The sequence below is a fragment of the Mandrillus leucophaeus genome, unplaced genomic scaffold (genome assembly GCF_000951045.1).
Source record: "Mandrillus leucophaeus isolate KB7577 unplaced genomic scaffold, Mleu.le_1.0 Scaffold317, whole genome shotgun sequence".
Taxonomy (NCBI): Eukaryota; Metazoa; Chordata; class Mammalia; order Primates; family Cercopithecidae; genus Mandrillus; species Mandrillus leucophaeus.
The window spans coordinates 1,563,635-1,588,199 of NW_012103332.1; the positions used below are offsets into that span (position 1 = coordinate 1,563,635).

General features: G+C 54.2%; 1 protein-coding gene across 2 annotated transcripts in view; it reads right to left on the minus strand.

The window, feature by feature from the left end:
- Positions 1–17,935, minus strand: part of WDR1 (WD repeat domain 1) — a 39,281-nt gene extending 21,346 nt beyond the window's left edge. The window contains exons 1-4 of one of the 2 annotated variants that reach the window (XM_011987818.1): positions 17,909–17,935; positions 15,324–15,414; positions 9,928–10,075; positions 8,646–8,826 (exon numbers count right to left, since the gene is read on the minus strand). The gene's annotated coding sequence lies outside the window, so the exon portion shown is untranslated. Of the gene's footprint in view, positions 1–2,160; positions 3,629–8,645; positions 8,827–9,927; positions 10,076–15,323; positions 15,415–17,908 lie in introns of those variants that run through there. The other variant, XR_001006862.1, reaches the window with a different exon arrangement.
- Positions 17,936–24,565: the final 6,630 nt, after the last annotated feature.

The following is a 24,565-nucleotide window of genomic DNA, read 5'->3' on the forward strand; positions in this document are numbered from 1 at the left end:
TCTCCTGACCTCGTGATCCACCCGCCTCGGCCTCCCAAAGTGCTGGGATTACAGGTGTGAGCCACTGCGTCCGGCCAATAATTGACTTTTAAACAAAGTAAAACAACGATTATGACCCTCATTGAGAACAAGAGCCTAAGTGACGAAGGGGAAATGACATGACTTCCAGGGGCGACTCTGTTACTCAAATAAGGAAATAAATGCATTTTCTCCTCAGTCAACAAAAGTCTGTATCAGAGAATGATCCTCTAAACAAGCAGTCGCAAAACTGCCAAGACCTGCCCCGCCCTCTCGCTGCCCACCTGCAGGCGGCGCTAACCCGGCAAGTGCACATCCAGTGCTACCAACTCTCGGCACAGGAAGGGCTTGCTGCTCAGTGGGTACAGACACTGACCTTCAGGAAAAGCAATGCAACACAAGGTGGATAACAGCGGATAACCTGCCCCATGCTCTAAGTAAATCATGGACTTAATTTTAAAGCATGAGCTACCTGCGTGGGGGAACTGCATGTGTTTGATTGTGTAATGTTTTCTCTGGGACCCCGTGAGACCTTATTCAGAAATAGGGTCTTTGCAGATGCAATCCAGTTAAGATGAGGTCATTAGGGCGAGCTGTAAATCCAGCAGGGTTTGGTGTCCTTGTAAGAGGGGAATCTGGACACAGGTACAGAGTTGGAGTGAAGCTGGAGGCAGAGATGCGAGTTCTGCTCACAAAAAGTAACCCCCAGGGCTGTCAGTACCTGGGAAAGACAAGGACTCAGAGGGAGCGTGTCCCTGCCCACACCTTGACTACAGACTTCTGACTTCCAGAGAATAAATTTCCATTGTTTAAGGCATCCAATCTGTGGCTTAAACTTTGTTACGGCAGCTGCAGCAGACTAACACATGTAATCAATGCTGCCTCTGACACTCATGTAATAACCCACCAAGGTGAGCTGTGCCCATTTCACCAATGAGGAAACGTAGGCCCAGAAAGAGGAATCAGGTGCTAGGGTTCCCGAGGGCCACACTCAAGGAAATCGATGTCCCCACAAAGATCATCAGAGTCAGCAGAAGATACAGACCCGGTTCAGTCCAGCAACGTCCCCAGGGCAGGCAGCCCTCGTGGAGAGGCCCACTCCCAGCCCCAGAAATCTCTCTAGGCCCAAGAGTGATGCGACCCCAGAGCTGTGGTCCCAAGCAACCCCGGGCTTCCTGCACTTTGAAGACTAAACCATTTCCTTCAGCCAACAACCCAAACCTGCTTCCCTCTGGTGAGCCCTCCCCAGGGTGCTGCCAAGACCTGCTCACGGCTGGGGTCAGGCTGGACACAGGCCCAGCAGGCCCTGGCCCTGCACCTGAACCAGGACCTCCCACCTCATTGACCCACGTTTTAACCAAGATGAAGGCCCGAGAAATCACACATTCTGACAAGGGGAGTCCCAGTGCTCCTCAGGAGCTACTGAGGGCGACAACAGTCACATTTCCATCCCAGTGGATGAGCAGACTGTCCTCCCTGCCTCATTTCAGGGAGCGCTGTCGTGGGGCTTATATTCCGTTCTATGACTGAAGAGCTCATCCTCTGTGGGTTGTGGTCACCGCCCACGAGGAACAGGGATGGAAGCAGTAGGCTGGCTCAGTCTGAACTTGGGCTCAGGTCTGTGATCGGCTCACAAGCAATGGGGCTGACAAGCCCTTTGCCTGCCCCCAGCACCTAGGTGCTGCGAGGCTTGGCCGGGCAAGGCAGTGCTGAACTACAAGGCATGCAATATCCAGGCGGGCCCAGGGCTAACTAGGAAATGGAACGGGGGACACGAGACTGCACGGTCATCTCTGGCTCTGGTGCTAGAGGTCACCCTTCCTTGTGTTTAAGTGCAGTTTCTGCATTTTGCATCTTTAGTTCCTTTTGTACCTTTTCCCCTAGTTCTAAGGCTGGCCTTCTTTGCTTAAATGGTCTGTGTTGTAAGTTTTCTAGCATTTCCAGGTAAGTGAAATTGGGGAAAGCAGTTTCCCCAGAAGGCCCGATCCACTCAGCTGCTGAGAGTGAAAACCAACTTTCCAGATGGGGCTCTGGGGCCCTCTAGAGATGCTTTATCCCCAGAGGGGCCATGGAGAGCCTGCGGGCAAATTCTTCACAAGAGAACATCAGGTCCAGAGCGGCGGGTAACTCAAGCCACATCACCTGCATGAATCTGGTCTCTAGTTTCCTGTCCAGAGCTCTCGTCTTAACTGCGCTGGCCCCTGGGCCTTGGGCAGGCGCTCGGCAAGCCTAGGGGTGCTCCAACCCAGAGCCATCCCAGAGGTCAGATCCCTAACTCCGCAGGCCCATTTGCAACCCCCCTTCTGTTGTTACCCGCCATCAGGGAGCCATCATGCACTGAGGGTCTGTTCCTGGTGGGGTTAGCCGATGGGGCCCACCTCCTATCTGTGTCAACATGGCCCACCGTCCCTTGTCCATGTCAGCCCATAGGGTCCACATTCCCTGTGTCAAAGGGCCTCACAGGGCAGTTCCCAAGAGGGCTGCAGGAAGGAGCTGGCTGGGGTGAAGGCAGTGGTGGGAGGGCCTGAGGCAAAGCCCTTCCAGATCCCCTGTGGGTGGGGTGGACAGGGGTGTATGCACCACTACTCCTTCCAGATGAGGTCACACAACCTTGACCATGACATAACCACGGCTCGAATCCTAGACCTCTGACCGGCACATTGAGTTCTCTCGCTGCCCAACTCTGCTTCCTCGGCCAGCACAGCCCCGCCTTGCCGCTGACTTCGCACTGGTTCCTCCACGCCAGCCTGAGCTTCCTTGAGGTGCAGTGGGCCAGGGAGGTGGCTGGGCCCGGCTAACCCCCTGGGTCCTTCTGACTGAATGAGTTAAGAACTGAGAAAAGAGCTCACTCCAAATGCCCGAATCACCCAAGCCCAGATGAGTGGGTGGGACAGTGGGTGCTGATGGCTCTTGCTACAAACTGGAGAAAACTATTCAGCCACTGTTCAATTCCAACCTGTAACAAGGGCCAATTTCAGTGGCTCCCCGAGGTCAAAACATGGACATTCCTACTCCAGTTCCAGGTCACAGAAGCAAGGACACTCCTGCTTGCCCAAACCCCAGGACCCCAAATCCGAGTCTGTGGTTCACCTCTGCCAGCGCCTCCCACAGGCTCTGGCAGGGTGGGGTCATGTGTCCCTCCCTTGCCCTAGAACCCAGCAGGGGCAGGGGAGGGGCCTGGCAGTCCAGGGACGCAGATGCCCCTTGAGTAGCTCATCCTCATCACCTTTTCCTGCACCTCGAGCCAAGGAGTCCAAATGCAGAGACTGATGTCTGCTCCTGAAATAGCCCCTTCAAAGGGAGAAGCTGCAAAAAGCCCATTAACCAAAAAAAGCGAGGGCTAAAAATAGCCCTTTCCACAGGAAGGCCAGGCCAGTGAACAAAGAGGGAGAGGGTTTGGGGAACCTCCTAGGGAGTTCAGAGAGGTTCTGCCTCTGTCCCACCCCCGCCAACCAGCGGGGCTGCAGCAGTCTCCCAGTCCAGCCTCATCCCTGGTGGACACCCCACGGTGTCCGGTCCACACTCTCTTGCCTGTCCTCCCTTGTAGCCAAACACACAGCCAAGGCTGACCTGTGTCAACGAGCCCCCCTCCCCACAATCCTCACTTCCTCCCACCAATATGTTCCCTCTCACCACCAAGGAAACGGAGGCTTGAAGCACTCAGGTCATAATTAAGTACCACATCCATGTCCACATCAGAGGGACAGAGGACTACAGGCCCCAGCTGGCCTGTCTCTAGCACACACATGCTCATTACCTACCTGGTCAGCGCAGGAACCCTCTGGGAGCCCACCCCATTCCCCCCAGCCTCAGCTGACCCTGTACACAAGAGGACCACAAGGACACCCTTACACTGTTCACATGCCTATGAGCTGGTAGAAGGGGACAGGCTCTTGGTCCCCATGCCCAGCCCCATTCCACACAAGCCCAGCACGGGGCCTCCACGGCCCTTGGTCAGTGGGTGTTCCCAAAACACCTTTACACGGTGACCTGTGAAGCTGGCTCTGGTCCCCATCCTTCCACCCACCCATCCCTCCCAGCAGACTTCCCTGCAAAGTGCCCTGGGGCAGCCCTTAGCTGGGCTCAGGGGCACGAAGCAGCTCCCCACCCGCCTGCCTCTCCCATCACCCAACACGGGTCAGTTCAGTCACCATGTTCCCTGGAGAACAAGGACCATGTGAAGGGACAAGAGGCTCATCCTAACTAACCGTCCTTGAGCCACCTACTGGCCATGTGACCTGGGCCAGGTCACCCTCCCTGCTGTCAGCCCCCAGTTCTCAGGAGTCAGCCAACAGCCCAGTGAAGAGCAAGTCCAGCCGACAGGAGGGGTGGCGCATGCTGAGGACAAGAAAGGGGGTGTGGAACACCTGCGTACCCATCACAGGGGCATGGCCCAGGCAGCCACCATACACGCCAGAAGGGCTGAAACATCTGCTCTCTGCCCTGTCTTGAGTAAGGAAATAGGAAAAAGAAAAACCACCAGAAACTTTGCCTGTTTAGAGCTCAAATTTTCCTTACCTATCAGTAAGGCAGCACGTCCGACAACAGCCACGGCTGAGGTTTCCTGCCCTGCTTGGCTCCAGCCTCAAGTAGAAGAACTATGTGAGATGCGAAGCCCCCACAGGGCAGAGGCGATGGACAGAGGGAGCAGCAGAGGCGACGGAACAGAGGGAGCAGCAGCGGCGACGGAACAGAGGGAGCAGCAGCGGCGACGGAACAGAGGGAGCAGCAGCGGCGACGGAACAGAGGGAGCAGCAGCGGCGACAGAACAGAGGGAGCAGTGGCACCCCAGCGAGGGAACCCAGGAGTCCTCCGTGCTGAACATTTTCCCACCTAGCATCACAGCTTGTTAGATCTGGCAGTGAGTTCTCAGTTCCACAACATAAGGCTGAGCCCCCAGGCCGACACGCTGCTCTAAGTAACCATTTCATTAGACACAAACTATCCGGTGCACCAGCAACTCCTGGGACCTGGGACATGCACACAGCTGTGAGCCACACTCCGGGGGGGGTGTGGTCATCCTAGACCACCAACTGCTCACCCGACAGGAGGAAGCAGACAGCCAGAGAGGCAAAGAACCTGGCCCAAGTAGCGCGCACGGCGAAGGCAGACAACAGAGAGAAACTCAGTGGGACCTTTAAACCCATCCAGGAGTACCTATTCCAGGAGCCTGCCTAGCACGAAGACTTCCCCATGGGTAAGATGGGGGGAGGCAGGGAGATGGTCTCGCCACCCTCCCTTTTTCAGGCCACGGTCAGACCCTCCGAGGGGAACCTACCCCTGGGTTTGCAGAACGCCAGTGCTGGAGACCGAGACTGCTGTGCCCCGTCTCAGTCTCTTTTCAGAAATGTTCTCCTGAGATCCCGGGAGTTACTTCTGCAAGTCACCCACCGTATCTTCAATGTCACTGGGTAGGGATGAGCCGGCACCCGGGCCTACTCCAGGTCAAATATTCCTCCACCCCCATCTTCCTGGAGCCTCATTCAGGTTCAGGCAAATGAAGAGCAAAGCTGGGCTACGGTCCCTCAGGAAGAGGGACACACAGGCGAGCCTGGCTCGAGTTGGGCCGGGAGCCCACACTTGCTCTGCACAATGGGCTCTTCAACAGAAAGGAAAAGCCATGTGACCCCCGAACATGGGCCAGCAAGATGAAGGTGGCCTCCCGGACTCCACAGGCAGCGCCCCTCGTTTTCCTCGGAAATAACTGCTTGCATTTCAGCTCAGGCACAGCGTCACGGGAGTTCTGCTTCGGCTTGTACCGAAACACCTTCAGAACATGCCTTGTTCCTTTTCAAGGCAGCAGCTCCACCTCGACCCTGCTGGTCCCTCTGCAGTCGCATGCCAGTCCCTCTCCCACCCAGGTGACTAGGGAAGCACCTGCCACCCCACCTCTGAACCCTCAAGCTCAGGCCAGTTTCCTGGTCCTGGCCACATGGGGCCTCTGCAGGGAGTGGGTGGGGAAGATGCAGATGAAGACAGGCCCGAGCTGCCGCCACAGCCCAGCCGCTCATTCTCTGGAGGGGACGGGCAGCAGGCAAGGCCACCACGGCCCGAGCGCTGGTGCCGAGGCAAAGGGAGCCCAGACCCAGTCGTCATGGGCTGCGGAATGAGAGATCTGGGTTTTGAAAAAAGACACACTGCTGTGTGGATTCCACAATAAGTGGAAATTAATTCCCTCTAAAATAAAAAATGCCCACATATACTTGAGTTTTAAGAATCTTTTACTATAAAAGGCTCAATTAATTCCTGAGAACTTCCACATCCCAGGCTTTCCGACCGCATCAGAAGAGCCCACATATGGAAGGAAGCCCAGCGATGCTCAGCCCACCATGTCCTCAACACCGGCTGTGCCTGGGCCTCATGTTAGCACTCACGCCTCCTCTCACTTCCCCCAGCCTGGATGTGCTCCCTTTCTCCTGGGGTTGGTCCTGGAGGGCACGACCACAGCTTTCCTCTGGGGTCCGGAGGGCTTAAGTGCAGATACACACCAAAGTGTATCAGCAACTCAGAAGGTATCTGGGGACAAGTGTGGGGTCCCTGAGCACCCTTCCTGCCCTTGCTATGCATGGGCAGTTGAGTCCGCACATGTCTCCTGAGCATGTGGATGGTCACTGCTGCCTCTCACACCCTCCCTGCGGCTGAGGGTGCAGCATGGAAGGGTCACTGTCACCCTGTTTCCAGGAGGGCCCAGAGGCATGACTCGCCCGAGGAGGGCAGAGCCAGCTAGCTCTGTGCCAGGACACAGCCCTTTCTATTTCTCCCAGGTCCCCAGGCAGGGCCCATGGTTGTGGGTTCCACAGAAGACTTCAAGACACATGGTGGTATCCAGCCTGGAGCTGGGCTAGCGGGGAGACATTTCTACCCAACACTCCTGGGCCAGGGCTGTGGGGTTAAGTCTTTTCTGAAGTTAGAAAGGACAACTAAAGAGAAAGAGTGTTCTGGCCAAGCCCCCAAGTAAGCACACAGGGGCTCAGCGGCCTGGTGAAGAAGGCAGGCTCCAGCCCACCCCTGGAACAAACTTGAGCCCCCGACCCCGCTGAGCACCATGCTGGGTTTAATGCACAGCTGCAGAGTGGAAATGATCCCTCCCAGGGCAGGCAAAGGAGCCCCCACCCACAGCCGGCTTCCGGCTACCACAGAAGCCTCTGAGCTGCTTCCTCCCTCCCTGGGCTGAGATGGGGTGTGCAGCTGACTCAGCGTTACTCACCCTACTCTGCAGTGCCTCCACCTCAGTGAAGAAACATGGCCTGAAGCCACAGACTTCAATACAGCTCCCAAAATAGCCAGGTCTCTGCTATCTACCCATTAGGCGGTAGCCACAAGAGCAGGGTCTGAGAGCTGCCGCGTGTTCAGCTGTATACAGGGAGCCTCCCTATGCTTTCACCTGCCTGGCTAGGCTCAGCCTGCGGCTCTGCAACAAAATGAAGCCTGTTTCACTACGAACTAGGCATCCTTGGAAAGCCCTCCTGTACCCTAAGCCAAGAACAGTCTCTGGAAATTCTGCCCACTTTGTGGGTCCTGTCCTCACCCTTTCCAGCTGCACTGTGCAGGCTATTTATGATTCATGGCATGACGTCACTAAAATAGACAGTGCTCCTCACTGAGCCACTTTAAGGACATGATCTCATTAATCCTCCATGAGGCAGACAGTGAAACCACTGATGGTCCCAAGAGGAGGAGTCCCGAGACCTTGGTCCAATCTGCAAACACAACCTCCTCCAAGGACGTCAATAGTCCCTAAAATGCGCATTTCTGGGTCCGTTGTTCTTGTCCATCCTCAGCGCAAGCACAAGTGGGATGGGGAAAGCCGGGGCAGAGCCGTGGGGCTGTGCTGAGACTGGCTGCTGGGCTCCTCCCCTCACTCCTACAAGGCTGGGGCAGGAAAACGGGCATCACAGATGCTCCAGACCTGCCAGGTGGCTCTCCTACTTCAAATTCATAGTCAAAACCCTCAGATGCTGCTGGCCCCCGCACACCCCCATCTTGCAGCGCAGAAGGGAGAAGTGAGGAGGCTTGGCGAGGCCTGGGTGCCTGCCTGAGGCGGGGTGCATGCACAGCGTGGGCCTGAGATGCTGCCAGCTACACCTAAAGCCTGCGGCACTCCAATGCCGCATTTCTGGCACATTTCTTCCACACAGTATCTTTTAGTCTTCTAACCGTTTGTCACTTTGCAGGCGTACCACTGCCCTCACTGTCTCTAGGGGAGGCCCCCTGAGAGACCAATCTGGATGTCCTGCAAGCTCCTTTCCTCTGCCACTTTGGTGGCCCAGCTAACAGCAGGCCCCGCAGGCTCCTCTCTCTAATGAACACCTCCAGCCCCAGATGCTCGCCTGGTTACACAGCCTCAGAGACATCCCTGCCCCAACCCCTGACATGCGCACATTGTCCTAGGGCAGGGCCCTTCCTTGTGGGAACCATCCATGCCCAGCTAAGGGCCTGGGGAGGACGAGTGCTGGGTGGGGGAGCCCTCCCTCTCTTTGCACACCCCTGGGAGCCCACTTCTATCTGTGTATCACGGTATACGTGGCATGTGCTGTGGTCTCTGCCATCAGCACCTAAACAGGCTCAGCCTCTGCCAGCCTCATATACAAACCATAAATTTCACCCAGAAAGTGAAGTTCACTTACGCCAATTGTGAACTTGAACTTGAATGGGGGTCCCTCAAAGAATGCAGCGCAGTTATCATCGCTTCCTGTGGCCAGCCGGTATGGCCGGCTCTGCTTGATGTCCACACTGTTGATGACTTTGTTGTGTCCTGTGATCTCACCCACAGAAGAGCCACTATCCCACAGGAAGACTGCTCCAAACCTTGACCCAATGAGAAGGATGGAAGACAAAAAAATACAAAAAAAAAAAAATCAATCCCAGGTTGGTAAGCAATCTGACAGCTGAGCTGCCAGTGCACAGAGGATGGAGTGACTGTTAGCAGGCAGCTCAGAATGCCACAGGGACAAACGAGGGAAGCACCAGGGTTCTGGCTCCACGAGGCATTTGTCCAAAGGACCCAAGAACAAAATGGAGCAAGCCAGCACCTTCGGGAAGGGGTTGCGTGTGTATGTCTGTGGGGCCCCACGCCACAGGGCCCGGGGCTATCTTTATGGCTTCACCACTCTCCTTACAGTTCTGTTGGGAGGGAACAGTTACCATTCCCTACAGGAATGAGATGCCCTATTCTTGGCTGACACTCAACAAAAACTGTTTTAGTTACTATTTGCTACTGAATAAAGAGGGAATTAAGACCAACAGGAATGACTTGAAAAGCCATGGAAAAACACCTACCAGAACATGTACGAGAAAGTGCCTTGGAGTGAAGAACAGACATGCCACTGTCAAGTTCAAGGGCTTATGGCCAGCCATGGTGCTGCAGGGGGAACTCTGACTCTCTTGAATTAAAAAAACCTGGGTTCCAGCACTGACCTCACCAGTTACTAGGCCCCTGAGGTCAGTAGCCACCAAGGGCCACCCAGCCAGCAGCCACTGCCCCTCCCTCCTCCATCATGGACCCTTGGGGGAGGTGCCCAGCTGGAAGAAACAGTTTAGCTTCCCTGGCAGCTTCATGGGGTAGCTGCTGTGAGGGACCCCAACGGAAGTGGTGTTGCTCTTTCACTCTGTCCCCTTCTTGCTGCCTGTAGGTGGGCATGACAGCTGGGGTTCTAGGAGGCAAGGGACTCAGGACGTCAGAAAGATACACAAGTGCTGGTCCCTGGGGGCAAACCCACTGGGACGTGGAGTTCTGCCTTACCTGTGGCCGCAGCCAGTCCTGACAGGGCCCGGCACCTACTGGGAGCTCAACCCTCACGAGTCCAAGTTAGTACCCACATCAGCGCATCCCCCTCCCACCAGGGTCATGGCACATGGACACATGAGCCACGGGAACAGGGCAGGGAGGGGCTGAGAGTAGTGACTCACTTCTCTCTTCCTTCCCCGACCACGGCGATCCTCTTACTGTCTTCAGTCCAAGCAATGTCTTTGATCTTCCCAGCGAAAGGCTGGTACTCATACTTCAACAGGTGCTCCTTCTGCGTGGTATCCCAGATCCTCAGCTTCCCAGACACATCTGTGGGGCACAGTGAGGCGGGGTGGGGTGAGAGCCACATGTCACTGCCAGGCCAGGGCCACGTGGCCATAGGCCCACTCAGCATGTCTGGTTGCTTAGGCTTTCTAGAGCAAAAACCCTAGTGAAGAGAAGGTGTCTTAGGGCTACGATATTCAGCCACTCTTACGTCAGAACCCGTGGCCTCCAGAGGCCTGCCATTCGGGGCCTCTGCATTTTGCCAGAGATCATCTGGATAACAAACCCTGCTTCAGGGACACATGATGGCAAACTCCCATATGCCAGGAAGCGGTTGAGTTTTCTCCCTGTTTCTTTTCTTGTAGGGGCATCAGAATGACGTGTGGGCCTCAGGCCACTTTTGTGGAATGGGACGACACTGGCTACACCTGCCTCTCCTGTGCAGTTGCTGCAGTGACTTCTGGAAACGAGGTGCAGAGCTGTGAGGGTGCAGCGTGCTGCCTAGTGCGATGCCTCAGCATGGTCTGGCGGCCTCCGCCCGGGCCTGCAGACCTGGCTCCCTGTGCAGCTTCCCACAGCGTGCTGCTGCCTGGCAAATCAGCAGCCTCACTCACACCCCGAGCAGTTCCGCGACTCACAGGAATTCAAGCGTAAGATTCCTTTGTGAGAGTAGCAGGTGGGTGTTGCGGGGGAAGGAGAACTATACACAGAACTTGATGCTGATTCTCTCCTCACCGGAGCGTGGGCAGCCAATTGTAACAGAAGCAACACTGGGGGCCACGTACCCCCAAACCCCCACCACGATCCTGTCACCAAGTACCGAGTCCCAATCCTGACACACCCTCTCCAAATGAGCACTGTGTTGGTGTGAAGAAATGGGAGCATTCTAGACTATCTCAAGGCTTCACGGCTTAAAACCTCAGCCCCATCTGCTAAGCAGGTAAGGGCACCTTTTTAAGAGGATCCTCAGGCCACGTTAACACCCACCACAACTCTACAGCAGCTTCCAGTGAAAAGAGCTTTTGTTTTCTTGGTGGAGCTGAGCAGCTCAAGCGAGGGCAGCAGCTAAGAGCCAGGCCTTGGGTTCGAATCCAGCCTCTGCCACATACAGACTTTGTGGGGCTCAGCAAGCAATGTGGCCTGTGTCCTCATCCAGAAGAGGGGAAATAACCGAGTCACTCACAGGGCTGCCGTAGGTTCCACGAGTTAACATGTGCAAAGTCTCCAACTAGTCCTCAGTGCACAGCAAGAGCTTGTTACGAGTCAGGTGGAATTAGTCCATGAATTAACTGAGGCTCTGCACAGGCCACAAAGATGCCTTGCTTGTGGGCAGACACACAGCCCGAGCCTCGAATGAGCCAGGCCCTGAGATGCACATAACCATCCCGCTCTCAGTCCAGCTGCGGGGACACGCAAGCGGAGATGCCAAATCCAGAGAACAGCACTAACTAAGGGGAGTCCCAGAAAGGCCCAGTCCTCTGCGAGAGGTCCAGGAAGACTACCTGCTGTGCTGCCCGAGGTGAGCTCCAAAGGGGACCTGTAGATCTGCTTAGTGAAGTCCCTTCACTGATAAAACAGGCTGCGGGGGAAGAAGGGGTCAGAAGAGGAAGTCACCACAGGCTGGCAGCATTGGAGGGGAGCACTGTGTGTATAGGAAGGACACACATATACACTCAGGAGCATACATACTCACACATGTACACATGACCACACATGCACACATATGCAGACACACATTCACACATGCACAGATGACTGCGTGGTCTGCTGTGCTCAGGCCCGCCCAGGCCCATGCTACCCCAGGGAGAAGACAATGCTCTCCAGGACAAGGCAGAGGGCATCCCACCCTCTCACACAGGTCAGCCCAGCTGTCCCACCTCCCTGGGCTCAGCAAGCCACTGCCTGCTCTGCCCATCAGCTCAGATTCCATCCCAGGCCTGGTTTCCCAGCTGTTTTCCTACTGCCTCCCCTACCAGAGCATCAGCCCCCTCCCCCATTGGATCCTGCTTATTTTTCTAATTCTTCCCCAAAGTAGCTGGGGTAGGAAAGAGACAGTGGGACCTAGGGAGCGAGCACTCAGACCCCAATCTAACGAGGACAACCCTGATGCAGTTGCCAAACACTGACTGAGGGCCGGCTGGGTGTCAAATGCCATGCTGGAGGCAGAGCAGTGAGCCCAACAGGCCAACTGCCTGCCCTGCTAAGAGTCCAGAGGGGAGGTGAAAATAGAGGCACACCTTCAGCTGTTAGTCACCAGCAGTGCAGTGGACAGAGTGAGGATGGGGAGGGCTCCCTCTCCTCGTAAACTCACGGAGACAAGGGACTGCACCAAGAAGAGCCACTGTGCTCGGGCCCTGGGCTCAGGCGTAATCCACGAGCTGAGCCATCTCTGGTGGGCCACTTCTAATGGCCCCTTCCTCCAGGAAGCCTGCCCTGGGCCTACCGCCAAACCACACGCCTGTTACATGGCCCTCACTGACTCCCAAGGGCAGCCTGGAACCATGGCCCCAGCGCCAAGGCAGACAGAACAGTAGCATGGAAATAACCTCAGGAAAAGGAGACCTGGGTCTGCCCCAGAAATGACCCCTGCACTCTGAGGACAGCCCCGTGGGAATGTGGGCTCCCAGAGGGCAGACTGACCATTGTGTTCAGTGCCAGAGGCTCCCAGATGCAGGGCCCTTCCCAAGCTTCAATCCGTCAGCAGTCAGGAACCAGCCAGACTGACAGGGTCTAAAGATCCGCAGAGGGTTGGGGCCAGCTGCCAGATAACCCACTTAGTGAGCCAGCACAGCTCTTTCTCAGACCCCTCCCTCCAAATCACCCCCCTACCACACTATTTTTAGCGCCACTTCATCTCTGCAGCGAACGTTCCAATGTAAGCCTTAACAATTGCTTTGCTCTATTCAAAGAAATGTATTAGAAACATAAAATGTGATCTCGCCCAACACCTGGACCTGAGGATGGCCCAAAACTCCCTTGGCTCTTCCACAAAATCAGGGCACTTTTCAGGGAGGACAGCATCCCACGATGGCCACTTATTTATGTGGTTTTTGTCCTTTGCAACGGTCTCCGCAACAGCCTTCCATTGATTTCTGTCTCACTGGACACTCTTCTGGGGACTGGAGAGAGGGCAGGCCTGGGCCCGCAGGCTCTCCGCTTACAGCTGACAGGGCAGGGACATTGTGCCAGGCAGGGGCGGAGGCCCTCGCCAACTGCATTCTTCTCTTGAGAAGACAATTCTCAGAGCACTCGGCTCTGTGTTAAACATGTAGAGACATTCGGGCCAAATCTTGGGGCTTTAAATGAAGAGACTTTTGCTGGCAAGCAGGGCTTGGGGAAAAAATAAATCATGGAGCTAAATAAATCATGGGATATAAATGAGAACGTGTTTTACAGATGGAGCTGGAGAAGATCTAAATACAAAACCATTAAATGCCTACTATGAGCCAGACTGTGGGCCCAACCCTTCACCGTGAGCACGGCCGACCGCCAACAGCAGCCAGCCAGCTCACCCAGCGGCCTGGCTTGGTCAGAACAGAGCCTCAGTTTTGTGACAGGTAATGGGTCACCCAGGGGGTAAGTACCCATTAGTGCAAGAGCCATGCTGGGCACGTCCACGCCTTACTGGCTCCTTCACCACACCCTACGAGGCAGGCACTAGCAGCCCCAGTTTGGAGGAGAAAATTCAGGCCCAGGAAGGTGAGTTACTCAATTAAGGCTATGCAGCCAGTAAGAGGCTGCCATGGTCTGAATGTGCCCCCTCCAGAAGCATGTACTGGAAACTTAATCCCCAACGCACCAGTGTTTGCAGATGGGGCCTATGGAGAGGTAATTAGGCCAGGAGGGCTCTGTCCTCAGGAATGGGTATTATGACACGAGTGGCTTCCTGATAAAAGGACAAGCCCAGCCCCTCTTCTCTCTCTCTTTGCTCCTCCGCCATGGAATGACTCAGCAGAAGGCTCCTGACAGATACCGGCCACTGCTGTCCAACTGCCCAGCCCCAAGAACTGTGAGCCAATACATTTCTGTTAGTTGTAAATTACTTAGTCTGTGGTATTCTGTCATAACAGTACAAAGCAGACTAAGACGAAGCCAAACCCAGGTCTTCCCCAACCCCAAGGCCCACCATCTCCCACACACCCTTCAGGACAGGCTGCTGTGCACACGCAGGGTGGTACAGGCAGAGGGCCACGGTATCGTGAATCCTGCCCTCCCCTACTGGCTGGCTGCTTAGCTCTCTCAGCAATCGGGTCATAGTCGTCACTCTCCAGAGAGGCTGACGAGGCCCATATCAGCTTACTCACTTGGCCTCCCTGGGCTGCAGATGGCTAGGCAAGGCAGGTAGTAGTTATCTGTTGAGCTTATGAATGAATGAGTGAATGAATGAGTGGGCCACCACTCTAGAAGGGGTACCACTCTTATTCCTATCTGTATACAGGAAAAGCTCTACGTCAAAGAACTAAGTGAATAAAAAAACATCCTTCAAGAGGAAAGATCTCTCCACCCCCCCGCCTCTGCCTAGCCTCCCACTGAGCCACACAAAAGCCCAGGCTGTGGAGAGCAAAGGCCCAGTCCACAAATAAAACGTGAGCACTGGCCTGGAGGCCAGCATTGTGCTAGCACTGGGAAAGGAGCAGCGGGTAAGGATGACACAAAACAAAACATCAACTCTCTCTCACACACACACACACACACACACACACACACGGCCCACACGGGCTCCAACATACCACGCCATGGCTTCCTGCAAAAGGTCCCTGGCCAATCTCACGGTGGCATTTCTGCTGACCTCCAAGCTGGAACTACCTGGAACACTACAAACTAGAAAGTGTACTTTCTGTTCTCGAACTAAGGCCAGTTTTGAAAAGGGGCATTTTGGTAGCTTATACCAGGGGTGTCCAATCTTTTGGCTTCCCTGGGCCACAGACACAATACACTAATACTAATGATAGCTGATAAGCTTGAAAAGAGAAGAGAAGAGCAAAGCAAAGCAAAAACACCTCATGTTTTAAAAAGTTTACGAATTTGTGGTGGGCTGCATTCAAAGCCGTCCTGGACCACATGCAGCTCGTGGGCCGCCGGTTGGACAAGCCTGGCTTACACATTCCTTGTCAACCTCAGCTGAAACTAATTACACTGGCTCCCCTCAACTAACCCACTACCCCCAGCCTGCTCCCCCACCCCCCACCTCCCTCCTCCCACTCTCCCAAGGCCAGAAGCCCAGCTTCGCCCTGGGCCCTGAGCGCCACCCAGGCCTCCATAAGTGTCCACGAGCCTTGCCCCCGTACAGTACCTCCAGAGGCAATGTAGAATCCGCTGGGCGCATACTTGGCCACCACCACCTGATGGGCGTGCTCCGTGTAGATGTCAGCAAGGGCTGGGTTCTGCAGGAGGAGACCCCGAAATGAACAGAAGGAAGGAGAAGCAGTCAAGCTTCCAGTTCTCCACATCAACAGATTTGAGGTGAAAGGGGTGTACAAAGAAACACTGAAGCTAACACCTTCATGAAGGAAATCGCAGAAGCATATCACTTGCCTACATACCTAATGCCTGCCCACCTATCTCTGGGTGATAGAATTTTATGTTACTTTAATTTATTTTCTTTAGTCTATAATTGTACAAGGTGATTTCTTTCCTCTTCTGTACTTTCCATAATACAGAACAAGTGTATCAGTGAATCACATACACAAACCAAAAGTTGGATTAGAGCAAGAAGCACTGGTTCTACTCCCTCCCATTTGTGGGAAGCTGCATTCATTCCAGTGCTCTGTTCTCTTCCCTGTTCAGGACCAGCTCTCCCGGCCGCCAGTCAATGCTGGACCCCAAACACAGCACCTGGCTGTGCTGCACAGGAGCAGAGCAGGACAAGCTGTGGGAGCCCTCCCTATCAAAAACCTGGGTTTGGAAAGGAAAGTCGATTCCCCACTCCCTTTCACAGCACAGATCAAAGGCTGGGTGGACTTTGTGGCAAAAATGGGGCCAACATTTCAGCCTAGAAGCGTCTTCAGCAATGAGGTTCTAACATGTAATGTGCTAAAAGTAGATCCCTGCGCCTCCCTCCCCGCATGCACACACACACACGAGGCCTCGGTGAAACAGAAACACACACACACACTGGGCTGCTCTCAATCTGTCTCCACAGTGTAGCTTTCTTTCAGGAGGGAATAAAGACGTGGCCATCTAATCTCTGATACCTGCTGTCAGCTTTTCACAAACCAAGTACTCTTTGAAAGAGGCAGCTTCCTGCTGGCTTGAGGCTTAGGACACATCAGATTCCTGTGAGGCTGCCCGGGCACCCCTAGCATGACCCCACCTGCTGCTACCCCACCCCTCATCTCCCTTAGACCCCTCCTCCAAGCCCTGAGGGGCCTCCAGGTCACAAGATCCCCACATACTGCCCCCATCTCACGAGACTGAGACCACAGAAGTATACACCCTGATTTTCGCCCACCTTCTGCCACCTGTTTAACTCCACATCTCTGTGCAGTCTGTGCCTTCAGCCAGCACCTCTCCTTGCCTGCGGACACCCACTCACCCATCAGGCCTAACGGAAGCGTTCCCTCCTCCATGAAGCCTCTGAGTACGGCCCGAGCTACCCATAACACTCTTCTGCGCTTCCAGATCATTTCACATGTCCCCAGGGATGGCACAACACACATCGTAGTCGCTAGCATTCCTGTCCATCTCCTCCAACTCTGCTGTGACCTGCTTCACATGACCTTTATCTCACTAGCCATCTCAATAAGTGGTTTTGGGGAGAAAAAACGAAGTTTACACAGATCTCTTTCATCCCTAAGACTTAACACAGCATTATGTGATGTAATAGACACTTATCATAAATTAATCCATTTTGGGATAATCATTTGCCAGTGAAATTAGAATGTATCAAGGTCTCTATCCAAAGAAGATATTATGAACGACAAGTAAGCACATGAAAAAGCACTCAGTGTCATTAGTCTTGGGAAACGCAAGACAAAACTACAACGGAATACCACTCCCCACTCCATACTCACTAGAATCAATAAAAAGACTGACATCACCAAGAGCTGGCAAGGGTAGAGGGGTGGGGACACTGGAATGTTCACACCGATGGTGGACGTACAAAACGATACAGTAGGAAAAGAGTTGGGCAGGTTATTTATAAACCTAAACAGACACTACTCACACTAAACACCAGCAACTCCACTCCTAGGTATCTGCCCTGGAGAAATGCAAGCACGTGTCCACCAAAACACATGTGAGCAATGCTCACAGAAGTTTTCTTTGCAATGGCCAAAAACTGGAAACACCCAAATATCCATCAACAGGTGAACAGAGAAACATGCAACACACTGCACTGCTTAGTGATAAAAAGGAACAAAGTACAAATGCACTCAACACCAGCTATCAATCTCCAACACACTATGCGAAGTGAAAAAGCCAGACAGAAAGACTACATGTTGCCTCTCACTTCGTATGAAAGAGGATTTCAGAAAAGGCAACCCCAATGACAGAAAGCAGATAAGCAGCTGCTGGGGGCCAGGGTGGAAGGGGTCGGGGGGGCACCTTCCGGAGTGCCTGGAACGTTCTGTCATGACTGGGGTGGTGGTTATGGGACTATATAGATATCCGCCAAGATCCAAGCCACACACTGAATACTGACAAATTCTACTGTATCTAAATTACACCTCAATAAAACTAAGATACTGGCTATCTATTAAATGTCTGCCCAATCCAACCCTCTCCCACTCCAATTAGTCCTTCATGTTCTGACATTGACAAATCCCTACCCAAAACACCTGGCAAGAAAATGATCCAGTTAACAGGCAGCCCTCCAAGACCCTGTTCGGTGTCCACTCACAGCTGACTGGGGGTGGGGGAGGTCTCACGCTCACATACAGGGGCACCTGCCCATCCCCCCAGATAGATGGCCTCATGGGCTCTCCCAGCCTGGGCAACCTCCTCCCCAGGCCACACTGCCGTAGAAAGGGTGGGGCTCCCACGTGCCTTCGGCAGGGGAGGGCATCCAGAGATGGAAGATGACTAGGCAGGGGCATGGGAGGAAGTTCTGCCCCTAAAAATTCCTTCCCCTAAATGGTCAGGGCTGTGTGTAAAAACCCCAAAGGGCACCAGAATACTGCCAGCTGATGAATCACTCACTCTCGTTTGTATTCTAAATACAACTGGGTCAGCGGTGGGGGCTGAGATACTCCAAACTGCAGATAATGACTTACATCTGAGTCAGAGCAGCCTCCTCCCCAGCTCCTCAGCTCGCAGCGGGAGGCTGCTTACTACAGCCAGAAAGATACCTCCCACCCCCACATGTCACTCGGCCTGTGAGGCTCTGTCCCCACCAGCTGGGTCGAGATGGCACCTTGATACCCTCAGAGTACCCCTCTCTCCCCAGCCTCCTCCCTCTCCTGCCATCTTGGGGAAGAAGAATGAGATTGGGGGTTGAGAAGCTTATTTGGGGAAAAACTCTGAAATAGGGAAAACGAACAGGGAGGGCAGGAAGCCAATTCCAGGAGCCCCAGTGCTGCTGTGGGGCAAAAGTGCCGTCTCTCCGTCTCCCTAGGGGGCTGGGGGAGACCGCCATGAGGAGCCTTGGAGTTGCCCACTCAGGGACACCCCTCCTCCCAGGCTTTCTTCTCGTGCTGCTGCAGGCTGGGCCAGCTCTGGCAGTGGGAGGCTGCCGTTCAGTCCTCACCCCAGGCCTGCCCAGCTTTCCTTGCCAACTCCCAGCCCACCTTCTCTTTCACCTCCACCATTGTCAGTGCAGTCTTCCTGTTCCTCCTGGGAAGAGCGATAACTGCTCTGGAATTCATCTCCACCCTCCACCAAGCCAGGAGTCTTCAAATCCCGGCCCTGAGGTAATCAGGCTTGCAACCCACCCTTCCTGAGCTCCCTCCAGGCTTCAGCCTACTCATCGCTGCCCTGCTGCTGCCTTGATGTTGCCAGTCACTCCTTGGGCCGACTACCCCAACCCATGGCCCCTCACCCCCACCCCTGAGGACAGAACAGGTGCATCCCCTCTACCGTGCTGGCCCCAGACCCCTTCCCCAGTGGCCTCCACACCTGGGGGTCAGGGCCTGTGAGGGCCAGAGCTGGGGCTGGGACGAGACCTCGAGACAAGCCCCAGAATTCTGCCACCACCCCTAGAGGAGGCCAGGGGGCCTCTGAGAACATGAAGGACACCAGCCAGCAATCAAGGAGTCACACACGTGATGCAGACCCAGGACCTATGGACTTCGGCACGTGACAGCACCCAGCCCTGCCAACACAGGGCGTGGTTCAAGGCCCAGTGGTGCCCTTTTGAAGCAGAAGCTTTGGACTTGACCCCGGAAGGCCATTCTACTTTGTCACACCATGCTCAGGTCCCACCCACCAGCCCCTGCCTCCCACCTGTGCACTGAGGCGTCCTGCTCAGGAATAGCTGGTCTTTTTCTGAGAATCCTGTTGAATGGAAAACCTAAACAAACTCCCCCCAGCACCTGTCCAATTTCTGTCCCGCCTTTGAGACTCACTCTAATACACAGGTCATGCAAACAAGCGCACAGAAGCGACATTTACTTCACTCTGCTATGCCCAGGCAGCATCACTTACAATTAGCGAGCCCCCCAAAGCTCTCTTACTTTCCTATGTCCTCCCAGTCTCAGGTGGTGACGGAGGGGTCAGAGGTCACTACTCCAATTTATAGGTAGGCTGTGATGACCCTGGGTCCTGGGGCTTGGGTCTCAAGGCTTGGCACTGGTATCTCCGCTCCTGGCCCACAGTGAACCTGATGGAACATGCTAGAAGGTTGGAGATACCTGCCCAAGCAAAAAACATTTCAGCAGTCAACGACACAACACTGACGAAGGGGCCTCCTGTGCTCTCCTTTCGCTGCCGACTGTCCCCGGGAACCCCAGAGAAAGTCTCAGGCATCCTCCATGGTACACCCAGGCCGAGTGAGCCTGCGTTTCCAGTCAGGGCATTGGCTTTGTAAATACTCCAAGCTCCTGCAAGCAACAGAGGCTGAAAGCCGTCACTGCTGTAACTGACCCGCATAAACACAACTGGCCAGGGCCCTTCTGTTCACTGGTGACTACAACTAAGGGCAAGGCTGAATGACAGCAAAAAACCTCAGCTCCAAAGCAGGAATGTAAACTTCTGCGACACAATGCCTTCTCCTAATTATCCTCTAAGGCCCAGACAAAGGCCATCTCCTCCAAGAAGCCTTCCCTGATGCTCCAAGCTAGAAATGATCTCTCCCACCCTGAACCCCATCTTCCCTGACTCCCACCCCACTGCCCGCACTACTTGCCACCTTGGAGCATACATCACCTGTGCCCCACCTACCTTCTGCACCACAGTGCGGAGGGTTCACACCTGACTCACCACTGCAGCTGCCAAATACCCACAAAGACCAGAACTTGGCTGCAGCCTGGTAGCTGTTTATGAAGAAACAAATCCCCACCGGCTACTTACTATCCACTCTCAGGCCCTGGGTGGGCCCTTAGTGGATTCTCTTTGAAACCTCACAACACCTGCTGTAAGGAAGGTAACCTCATAATCCCACATGACGAAGAAACTAAGGCAGACACTGAGCGATGTGCCCCAGGCCACCCAGCTGGTAAGTGGCAGCGCCAGACCTGAACTCAGGGCCAGTTGCTCCTGACTCATCATGGGTTATGAGCACGTAACTAACACCACGGTGAGTCAAGGGAGGTACCGAATGCTTGCCACCTTCATGCCATCCCAGGTCATGCCACTGCAAATCAGGGACCATCTATGGTGGCCTTTACTCCTCCCTGTGGTTTTGTTCTGTTTCTTACGGTTGGTCCCAATGTTAGTGTGATTCTTGAACGCAGAGAATAAAGTCTGCACTGGCCAACCAGCTGTGTGCTTCCGAACAGTGCACAGGCAGCTCCTTGAGCTGGCTGTGGACAGGGGTGTGGTCACTCACAGGTTGCCATGTCCTGAACGACTTTCCCTTCCTGCCTCCCAGCTCAGCCTCAGATGCTTTGAACAGGCCTGGGGGAACTCACTGTGTGGCCCTGCACAGCAGCAGCCCTCACTGGACTACGTGTGAGCAGGTCACCGCCACCTCCCTTTTCGGTCTTCCCCTTGACTACTACTCCCCACCCAGGGCCCACCAGGGCCTTAACTGATGAGTCGAAAAAGTAGACCTGGGGGTGGCTGCCAGGGTTCAAATCCCAGTACCTTCCAGAGGTTCAGCATCCTCACCTCTCAAAGGAGAGATGAGGGCATCCACCCAGCAGGGCAGTCACGAAGACAAAAGCAGAGGTCCCCGCCAGGGCCCAGACAACCTTCTGAAGACGCTTTATGAATTAGCTCAGTTAAACCTTACGCTGATCCCATGATAACATTCCTCCCACTCTCGCAGGCGTGGAAACAGAAGTGGCAAGCACACCAAGTGTCAGCCACAGACTAGCACGAAATATACTCAGCAAAGTACAGAGAGGTGCTCAGGGGTATGCACTGGACTGGACAGTGGGGCAGGGGTAGGGTAGGGGTGGGCTGCTGGCCTTTCTCTGGGTAAGACCCTGGAGAGCAGGCAGGACCCATATGTAGAAGTGACTAGCAAGGTGACCAAAGCTGAGGACCCACAGGTCTAAGGAGCAGGCACATCGCCAGGGCAGGGAGTGCCCGCCCATCACTGAGATGGTGAAGAGATGCAGAGGGCCCTTGCCTGTGTCCACAGCTGTTCCTAACAAGGGCCATGCAGAAGGTGGAGGTCACGCTCCAAAGAACCATCTCCAACCACTCTTGGGCAAGGCCATCTCTCCACTAGTCTTAAGCATGAGGCTAAACCTTTTCTCTTACCTCAAAGATGGCTTCGGTATCCCTCCCCTTACCTCCAATAGGGCAAGACATGTACCAAAAGCAACCCACAGGAGGCCACAGTAGGGCTGAAGGACCCAGGTGCACATGCTGTTTCCTGCCTGGTCTCGCCCCACTTCTGCCATGTGTCTCAACACTTCTCCTGGAGAACTCTTATTCATCCTTCAATACCCAACTCAAATGTGCCACTTCTCCAGCAGCTGTACCCGCTACTCTGTGGCATGCCATGTGTCTCAACGCTCCTCCTGGAGAACTCTTATTCATCCTTCAAGACCCAACTCAAATGCGCCACTTCTCCAGCAGCTGTCCCTGCTACTCTGTGGCACAGCTGGCTCCTTCCTCACACTCCCAGAGCCCCCAGGGCATTGTTCTTTTGAAGCACTTAACCTGGCGCCTTCGAAGGTTCTTTACCAGAGTTTTCAACCTTGGTACCACTGGCATTTGGGGATGGACAGTTATTTGCGGAAGGATGGCCATATACCTTGTAGAATGTTTGGCCACATCCCTGACGTCAGATACCAATGGCACAAAAATGTCTACAAACATTGCCAGATATCCCTCAGGGGAATGAGGTGGGGGAAAACCGCCCCTCCCTGAAAATCACTGATTTTAATCCTGGTGCTCTGTGGCTTAGGTAAGGATTGCCAAGACAAGGGCTTAGTAAATATGTGCGGGAAACATGTGAGCCAGAGATGGCTGCACCACCGCGCTGACGCCTTCTTCATCTTTGAGCAGCTTCCTAATTGGCCTCAGATCTTAAGATACAGAACTTCTCCTTACCGTACGTAGGCTTGATCCGATGACTTGTCTGTGAGACGTCTGAATGGCTCCAGTGGCCTTCAGAGCAGGACTGGGCTATGGTAGGGCTGTGTGAGCCACCTGCCACCACGGCACACCAGGACCTCCCAGCCTGGGTCCTGTCCACTCCCCTCACGCTCAGTGCCACAGTCACAGCCCATAAGCACCGGGCCCTTCGGGCCTCCCGGATGTGGTCCCATGCGCAGGAGCCCAGTGTTCTGACTGGCATCTGCAGCCACTCAGATTCTGCTGAGATGAAGGCTCCCCCACTGCCCTCTGCTTCCCCGGCCATCAGGTGGTCAGACTGAAGGCCTAGAGGTTCCTGGCTCTGCACCTGGCAGGCGCTGCTGCCAGCTTGTTTGCACCCAGGTGATAATCCAACGCACCACTTCCTTCTGCCACCTAGAGTTTATTTCACTCCCACCCAGGACAGTGAGCTCCATGCGGTTAGGGCCTCCATTCTGCACCCCCACAGGCCAATGGCCATCTGGATACACGCAGGGACTCAGCAGGCGTGCAATTCCAGAGAAGCAGCTAGGTCAGTCCTCAAGCTATCTGTTGTGCTCCCATTACCCCCAATCTGCAGGAAACACAGGGGAGTCCTCTGCATGTGAATGGTGGCAGATCACACCAAGGGAAACCAAGAGTGAGCCCAGTACCCCCCCACCACTTGGCCTGCCCCCCGTTCAAGGAGAAAAGTCCACTGACACTGCACCTGGGTTCCCAGCAGTGTTAAATTGCTACAAACCTTGCACTCCCAGAAACTCAATTTTATAAACATCACTTTTCCAAATGTGTATTTTAGTTCTGGTATCTAGGAACTGGATACTTTAAAAAGCAGGCCCCAAACTTGCCTGCATAGCAAATCTGCTGGCTGGCTGGCACAACACAAGAGAGGCTCTGTTGTGAGGCAAAAGCTGGTTTTTTGTTTGTTTTTTTATTTCTAAACAGGGACTACTGGCACTACTGGCATTTTAGGCTGGGTAATTCTTTAGTGTAGGATGGTCCCGTGCCTTGTTTAGAATCACCAACAGGTTCGTTCACAGCCACTAGCGGTGACCCTTCCCAGTCTCTGCACAGAGGTCATAAGAGGCAGAGGTGATGCAGGTAGGTTAAGGAAACTTACAAGGAACCACCCCAGACCGAGGAGGTACCAGCACCTGAAGGAAGCCTTCCTTAGACCCCCGAAGCACAGACTACCCATCCCTTCTCCGTGGGGTACTACCGTCCCTCAAACACCGCGTACACATGGTTCACTGGAATCCCCTTCTCAGAGCTCTCTCCTTCTGGGATATTACTTTCTAGATAGCGATTATAGTCTTTTCACTCTACAAAGAAGAGTTGCCTCTCCAGGTGAGGCAATGGCACGTGTTGAAAGAAATAGACAAGAAACACCCTTTTTCTACAAGTTTAAGAAGTGCCATTATGCTGGGTTCACAACACAGCTTTTAAGTCAACAAATGACAGAGGGGACTCCAAGTGCAAAGTTGGCAAGGGTGCTTGCCTCTTAGGTTTGAAAGGCAGATCCCGCAAAATTTAGGTCTGGCAATCTACACCGAGCTGAGCTTTCCTTATTCTCTCGCAGTAAGATTTGAGTGGCTGCCTATTATCTTCACGACACAGCCCGGTTTTCCAGGCTTTTTAATTAATGAGTAACTCATTGAGCACCTACTGTGTGCCAGACACTCTTTTAGGCGAGGACATGGCAGTGACTGAAACAGGGGAAAGCTCTGCTCGCCTGGAGCTGCCGCCGTTAGTGGGACAGGCAAATACCTACGCACTTGTAAGCAGCAGTAGCCTGCTGCTTGTTAGCTTGCTGCCTACTTATTGTCAGCAACGAGAGAGAAGGCCGAGAAGGGAAAATTCTGTTCCGGGGATGCCCCTCTATTAAGGTGATGACATCTAAGTAGAAAC